Source organism: Bacillus rossius, chromosome 17, assembly GCF_032445375.1.
Source record: "Bacillus rossius redtenbacheri isolate Brsri chromosome 17, Brsri_v3, whole genome shotgun sequence".
In the NCBI taxonomy this organism is placed as follows: Eukaryota; Metazoa; Arthropoda; class Insecta; order Phasmatodea; family Bacillidae; genus Bacillus; species Bacillus rossius.
Genome location: NC_086344.1, coordinates 1,472,231 through 1,480,584, shown reverse-complemented (window position 1 = coordinate 1,480,584; position 8,354 = coordinate 1,472,231). Strand labels below are relative to the sequence as shown.

General features: G+C 37.3%; 1 long non-coding RNA gene across 1 annotated transcript; it reads right to left on the bottom strand.

Moving 5' to 3' along the window:
* Positions 1 to 293: 293 nt before the first annotated feature.
* On the bottom strand, positions 294 to 6,027 carry LOC134540751 (uncharacterized). The gene is made up of 2 exons (XR_010076498.1): positions 3,910 to 6,027; positions 294 to 541 (listed from the first exon to the last, which is right to left on the bottom strand). It is a non-coding gene; the product is annotated as an uncharacterized LOC134540751 (long non-coding RNA).
* Positions 6,028 to 8,354: the final 2,327 nt, after the last annotated feature.

The following is an 8,354-nucleotide window of genomic DNA, read 5'->3' as shown; positions in this document are numbered from 1 at the left end:
ATTATTATTTATTTATTCTTCATAAAAAAATTAAAAAATAGGTATTCACAAAACAAAAAAAAAATATTCTCAATTTTATTTGAAAACCCTTATTTTTATTGATTTAACTAATTATATAAACTTATAAAAGTAAATAGTCTTATTACGATTAGCACATGCGTATGGTTTATCGAAAATTGTACACCACATGATTCCACGCGTTCAATTCATGCCAGGACTGACATAAAAATTTTGGCTTAAAGTTAGTACAAACTTTAAATATGAAAAAAAAAATCTTTTTTTAAACAATCGAATATGATTTGGTAAAAAATATTATTTAAAATCAGTTTTAAAAATACGAAATGTTAGAAGGAAGATATTGGGAAAAACAGCAGTGGTTGTGATGCCCGCAGGACTGATGAGGAATTTTGGATCGAGCGCGTTGGTTGTCATGTGGTTTCTATCCCACGGGCCGCACTCGGAGGCAAGAATGGCGCGGAGCGACGTCACCGACTTGGTGACTGCTGTTTACCAGCACCGGCGAGCGTCCTCCGTCACCATCCTGCACCAAGAGATTGGTGAGTCACACACACACTCCCGCGCTCTTCAACTGGACTCAACAACGATCCGTCTAATCCGTCCGTCACCCGTCCTGTTAGTTCGTCAAATCACGCGACATCCAGCCAGTCAGATGGCCAAGAGATTGGTGAGTCATAGGTTAAATATCAAAGCACTATCAAAATTACAAGGTGTTGATTATTATGACCTTCGTTTGAGACCACGGAGTTTATAAGGTCGGAACTACGTATGTGAAAATTGTGGCAAGTTAATTATTCAAAACTAAATAAGAAGTTACGGGGTTACAGGCACAAGGTTTATACAAAATAATGACCTTTCAAATTCCCGCTATTTACCCCCAAATTTAGCTACATAAATTCCTCCTATGTACCCAACGTTTCCTTATTGATGTGTGACCTCTTAGCTCCAGGTATAAAGCATTCAGTATGAGTAGTTCCGTGATAGAAACGAAAGTCGCAAGGGACGGAAATGTTTAACCACGTTGCTGCCATCTGTGATGTTTGGTTCGAACCAAAATTCACAAAACCAAAGGGAAACTTTATAGTATTTACTATTGAATGAATTTCATCCAGATGATCAGTATTTTAATGAACATTTCTTGTTGAAAATCAGTCTAAGGTCATGGTTTAGTATTTTTTTAAAGTCTGTCTTGCTTCCATTGGAACCTTTTAAAATTTAAACCTACAAATCTTAACTATTCGCAAGTCAATGTACCTATACCGGCAGATGCAAAAAAAAGATTCCTCTGATTCGCGTCAATATATTTAGTTAAAAACACAATTTTTCGTGCATTTATCACGATCAGCTTTATTTTAAAGATTTATGAGTAAGTTTTAGTGTTAAATTTTCTTATCAAATGTGTTTCTTGTAACATGAGAACACATGAATTTGCTCGTAGCCGAGGTTAGAAGTTGCACATCTCTGGTAAGTACTGAAAGACTAGCTTTTTTTTTTTTTTTTTTAGAAATGATTGCCTTTTTAAAGAAATGTTTACTCACCCACTTTCCTTAGACATGCCATTTTTAACTCAGAAGGGTAATTTTCCAATTTCCAATTTATGCCCCATCTAAAGTCAATATATTAACCTTAAACCCTGCCGCTAAAGTATACAAGTTTTATTTAAAAATTATTTAAATAAATAATTTGTTTTTGTTATCAACTTCAGAGATTAAAGGTTAGATCTTCGATAAATGAATGCACTTGTAAAAAAAGCGACACATCCTTAACTCATAAATTCCAGAAGCAGATTGACCATCACCATGAGTAACAATGCATATGTTACTGTCGCCGTTTTTACGTCACGGCAGCCATTATTTAAAATTTTGGGGAAAAAAAAATTATTTTTAAATTTTATTTATGTAACTACCAAATGTTGGACAAAATCATAATATTTTGAAATTGAATACAAAGGTATTTGAATCTGTCTATATATATATATATATATATATATATAAACTTAAAAATAGGCAAGTTTTAAGTAAATTTCATAACATTAGACATATTTTGTGAACAAAGGCTTGTATCTGTGAGAAATCTTCCCTTCTTTGTTCATTATGGCACTTCTCCTTGGGAAATAGCTTCTCCTGTTTCTTTAGAAGAAGGTAAAGATGTTTACTTTTCCCGCAAAACTTTAATTTGTGTAACTTAAAAGAATTAGTATAATTCACCTTTGAAGATGGCTGCGACAATGCACTTCAAAACATTCGGGAAACCACCAATCACACCGAAGACGCAGAACCCTACATGTAGTTAGTAGCTCTGGTCTACGATCTATATTTTATTATCAGCATGTCTAATATTGCACATATCAACCCCTTGAAGCTTTCAGTAACAATTTGTGTATTGTTTACATAAAATATGAATATGAATTGTTTTTAATATTCGCAAGATATAAAAAGATTAACATATAAAATATTTGTTTTACTAGCCTGTACCTTAATAAATAATTTTATTATATTTGAAATTTAATTACTAAAACTCATGAAAATTGTAGTGAAATATGGTGTCTGTTAGAATGTACGAAATGATCCAACAATTCTAGGTTAGTATAAACTCCAATCATCATTGAATTATTAATTGCGTTCAACATTGGGCATTAAGGCAGAGAGAGTTAAATTTTTCTACCTTTTTGACCAAGAGAAACTTCGCCATTTTTTACCAGACCATGTCCCCCACAAGGGTGGAGCTGGGTGGATACCTGGGCCCAGGGCCTGAACCTAGCCCTGTATATTTATATCTCAGTGTGTGAGATAAATATACATACTCGCTGTGGTCATATTAAAGTAAAATAATTTTATAAATAAAGATTAGTTAGTTCTTATAAAATAGTAACCATACCTAATTATACCCTGTATTTTCAGGTTAAATAACATTCTAAAAATTGGTATTCTGTAAAGTCGGTTTACGGACGATAGTTTAACGTGACCAAGTCATAACAAAAAATTGATGAAATGATTGCATACTTTTATGAATGAAATTGAATCATTTTTATTGAATTATCACTATTTTGTATGGATACAAAGAAGGAGTTAAAAATGAAATCTACAATTTAATTGATAAATTTACTTTTATTTGCACTCATTAATTCAAATAAGTTTATTACTTTAACGAACAGATTATTTTAACTATAACTTTTATACATGTTTGCTATTTAACTTCTTCCAATCTGTGTTACGTGCTACGTGAATACGTGTACGTAACAGGTAATATTTTTATTTCAACACCAATTATATTCACTGTAACTATTTCCCACTAATTTTTTATAAATACAATCGATAGATTTTGACGAGAGCTGACGGTTGAAACTCAAAAGAACGTCGTAGCTTCTCCGAGTCAAATGTTACACTAAACGGAAATCTCGAAACGCAGCAAAATGACCTCAAAATGGCGGCGCTTCCCCCTCCATCGTGCGCGATGCGTCACAGTCCTCACTTAGCTTAACGTAATTCTTTGATCCTTCAGCTATCCAGTGGTGTAATTAAATTTTGGATGGAGATGATAGATATGTAGCTGCAACACCGAACTGTATCCCCCGATTTTTTTATCATTATTTTTTTTAATTGCCTCCCACTATGGAAGCAATTTAGAAGAGGTATTCACGTCTAAAATCTCTGTGAGAGTGCATATCGTCGGCTTACTTCTAAAACCTCGTAACTCCATTTCAGTCAATTTTACAGGAGAACTTATGAGCTTTTGGAGCACGGTTTCGACTGACAAAGATACGAGGTTTTATAATTTGTGAATAGAAAAGAGACTAAGTAGAGTTGACTTACGAGGTTTTATCAGCATATGCAGTATGAAAAAATACACCAAAAACATCCGGGATATAAAACTGGGAAAATCTGGACTTACGAGGTTTTAGAAGTAGGCCGACGAATATTGTTTTCTTCTGTGCAGGGTTGGAGGGCGCAGAGGAAGTGTTCCAACTGGCCAGAGCGCTCTCAAGGCGCCTCATCCCCGTCAAATGCGCCGATGTCGCCCTCTTCGACTGCCGGCCAGACGCGGGCGGAATAGGCATGGGCATGGCCGTCGTTATGCTACAAGCCTCAGACCACGTGGCTCCGGTCATGTCGCAGGTTTGGTCGGCATCTCAGCGGCACGCACGTAAACACCATCTCACCTATTTTAAACAATGTCCCATTTTCAATGGTTTAGTATAAGCTAGAGACCTGCAAAATTCGCGGATTCATTCGGTGATAGGCTAGAATACAAACACATATACCTCTTAGATAATTTTGTTATTGGCTTACTGTTCATCTGGACGAATTTCAAACAGTTATAAACCCTCAACCAAAGAAGGATCGAATCACAGACAAACCAGCTGATACGACTTACAAGTCGGCAGCCAATGAACTTGCGTTATTTGCCCGAGTGTACAAGGGTATGTGCAGTCCATCCCGAAGGCCATCGAAACCGCGAATTTTGCAGGTCTCTAAGTATAACAGTTAAATTTAAAACGTTTACAAAAAAATCCATTAATCAAACTGAAGGAAAACTAACCTATTTTATTATTTTTATTTTTTCAACAAATGTCAAATATGTGCACCTTCGGTTGTACCAAACTAAATTCACATTCTTCCCACACTTTGGTTAACACGTCCGGAGTAATGGAAGCAATAGCCTCTTCAATTCTGTGTCTCAACTCTGGAAGATAATTAGGTAGGTAGCGGTGGAACTTTAGACACGATCTTTTATAAAGCCCCGAAGGAAAAAATATATTGGTTGTCTGTAAAGTAGGTTTACGGACGATATTTTAACGTGACGCCATAAAAAATTGATGAAATCATTACATACATTTATGAATAAATTTGAATCATTTTTATTGAATTATCACTATTTTGTATGGATACAAAGAAGGAGTGAAATGAAATCTACAATTTAATTGATAAATTTACTTTTATTTGCACTCTTTAATTCAAATATGTTTATTATTTTAATGAAGAGATTATTTTAACTATAACTTTATACATGTTTGCTATTTAACTTCTTCCAATCTGTGTTATTCTGTTAAGGATAGGACGATGATCGGAAAAGTAGGAAACGAATGGGAGTGTTACAAGTTGAATGTGCCTCGAAAACGTTCAATCGATGGTTGTTCCAATCGAGTGGAATAGAGATAGATGAGGGGCAAGCGTACAATGAGCGTAACGGAACAAATCGTAACGGGACATGGTGCGTAACGGTACTATGAGTCATCCTTTTTCGTGCGTGCAGCCGGCGTTCATCGATTTATTAGACGTTACGTCAAAAATCGCATGGCGTTATGTCAGGTGAATGTGGAGGCCAGCGGAAAAGAGCTCCATCGTCTCGACCAATATGACCAGTCAAACGATCAGGGACTATGACGTTCAACCACTCCCGTGCAAGGAGATTCCAATGGGGAGGGGCTCCATCCTGTTACCAGATAAAGTTTACAGGTTCACCCTCTACTGATTGGGGAAAGAGCCATTCTTTCACGCTGCAAGCGAGGAAAAAAATTAAACAGTATTCGCGCATGCGCTTTATCTCAAACTGTTTGGATAATCTTTGATTGTGACCTTCAACCAACACTCTAAAATGCTTACAGTTAAAACTATTAAATTTTATAACTGGGACAATCTTTCATGGACATGTTGTATTTCAGTGCAAGGCTTATGGCGCTGTTGCCAGATCTCTAAATACCTCCACACACGATCGGCATATCTCCCAGTTCTTGATGAGCAGTTTGGACTGAACTGAATCTTATTCTCGCACGATCTGTCTTGTGGTTACTGTTGTGCGATGTATCGTTTCATAGTAGAATATAGAAGAAATTTTAAATGTTGCAGTTGCAGTTGGGGTTTTGTTAGAAAAGGAGGAAATAGAGTACTGAAGTAACTAAACATTATAAACAAATTAGTCTTACACGACATTCAGATGATGTACTGTTGGTCTGTTTGTTCGAAATGACAGTTTGGACTGGCGAAACGCTGTTAGTAGGGAGAGCGAAGGAGTACTAGGCCAATGTAAACATAGAAATGTAAACACAGGGCCAGTACCCCCATGGGCGCCGCCATCTTGTTTCATGGGCGCCGCCATTGTTGTTGACATTGGCTACCAGGGCGCGCCACCGTCGCCACCACTGGACGCCGCCATTGTTGTTGATATTGGTTACCAGGGCGCGCCGGTAGGCCGCCATCTTAGTTCAGCCTTTAGTTAACGGAGCGCGCCACCATCGCTCCGAATGTGGGAATTGTATACAAAAAACCTGGGCACTGGGTGGATTCGATCCCGGGGACGCACCAACATCGTGGTCACGAGGCGTGCGCCTTGACCACTAGACCAGGGAACCTGATGAAGTATGGGGAATAAAATAACGAACATATGCTTTAAAGAAGCTATGCCTAAAAGAAGCTATGTCTTTGAAACCCCCACCCCACAACCGCCATTATGCTTAACCGCCATGTCTTTAAAAAAGTATGCCTATAGACCCCACCACTCCACACAAGTATGCCAACCGCAATTATGCTTAACCAATATGTCTTTAACAAATACATGCTTAAAGGCCCCGCCACATTAGCTATGACTAAACCCCTCCACTACAAGTATGCTTAATCGCCATATTTAAATTACGAAAAGAAATAAAATAACGCTATATTTAAATTAAAAAAAAAATGCTATAATTAAATTTCCAACAGTCATAATTAAATTTACAACCCGCCATGTTGCAGTATGCTTAAAAGCCCCACCCGCCATATTAGCTATGACTAAAGAAACATAACCTCAAAATCCTGCGCAGAGAGAGCGAGATGTTGCCTGCTGGAGCGACACTCGTAAACTGCGCAATTATAATCCCCACATCATATTATAAGCATAATAATGTCTTTAAAAACAACAGTGTGTGTGCAACACGCCAAGTAATAAGCATAGTTACTATTACGCCGAGTAAAATAAGCATAGTTAAAATATATAATATTGCGTAAACAATGTGTTAAGAATATTTAAAAACATTGTGTAGTAAATGGCTCTCGGCCAATGTGTTAAGCATTACAAACGCCGTGCTGGAAACCTCGCTCGTGCGACCAGGAACGTGTTTACCTGCTGTGTAACAGTGAAAGTGTTTTCCACAGAGAAACAAGGTCAGGCCATCGCTGCGTATAGGAAAGGAGCAAGCACAAGGAATATACAGAGGTGGAAATAAAATCCCCACGTCATATTATAAGCATAATATAGGCGCCATGTTGTATGCTTAAAACCCCCGCCATACCTATGCCGCCATGATGTAAGCTTAAAACACACACACACCCAAGTATGCCTAAAAGAAACCCCCGCCATAAGAGCTATGCCTAAACCACCAAAATTAAATTTCCAATAGTCATATTTAAATTTGGAAAATAACCCGCCATGTTTAAATATCGAAAAGCAAATACCGCAACCCCACCACCTAGCGTATGTTTAAAACAAACACCACCATAATAGCTATGACGAAATACCTGAGAGAAACATAACCCCAAAAAAGCGCCATACTAGCTATGTCCACACCACCCCCACCACCACCAGTATGCTTAAAACAAACACCACCATAATAGCTATGACTAAATACCTGGGAGCAACATAACCTCAAAAAAGGCACCATAACAGCTATGTCTACCACACCCCCACCACCAGTATGCTTAAAACAAACACCACCATACCAGCTATGACTAAAGAAACATAACCTCAAAAATCCCGCGCAGAGAGAGCAAGAAGTTGTCCGCTGGAGCGTCACTCATAAACTGCGCAATTATAACCCCACACACAATAGTATAAGCATCAAGAAGTTGTCCGCTGGAGCGTCACTCATAAACTGCGCAATTATAACCCCACACACAATAGTATAAGCATAATAATGTCTTTAAAAAAATGCTTTAAGTAATAAGCATAATTAAATTATATAATATTAGGATAGCATAGTTAGGACCCCTACAGTTAACACGTAGCGTTAAGTAATTAGCTGCGGCACGATTGACATAAGTTACCGAGGTAATAAAAAAAAATAGCAAATGAGCATACATAAAATAAAAACTCACCGGAACGCACCCCACCCACCCCGGCGATATGTAACAAATAAAAACGCAGATGAAAAGATATACTAAAAAATAGTAACACCTATGTACGCCGTGTAGAGTGCAATCCACACAACCGACAGCATTTAACGATAAGTAAACTTATAAAATATATTACAAACCGGGAGCGGCCCGCTCACGAATATGTTTTAGTGTTATAAGCATAGGTAAAACGTAAAAGTATGTAAAGAAAGTTAAGTATTAAGCATAGTTACTATTATTGTACGTCAAGTA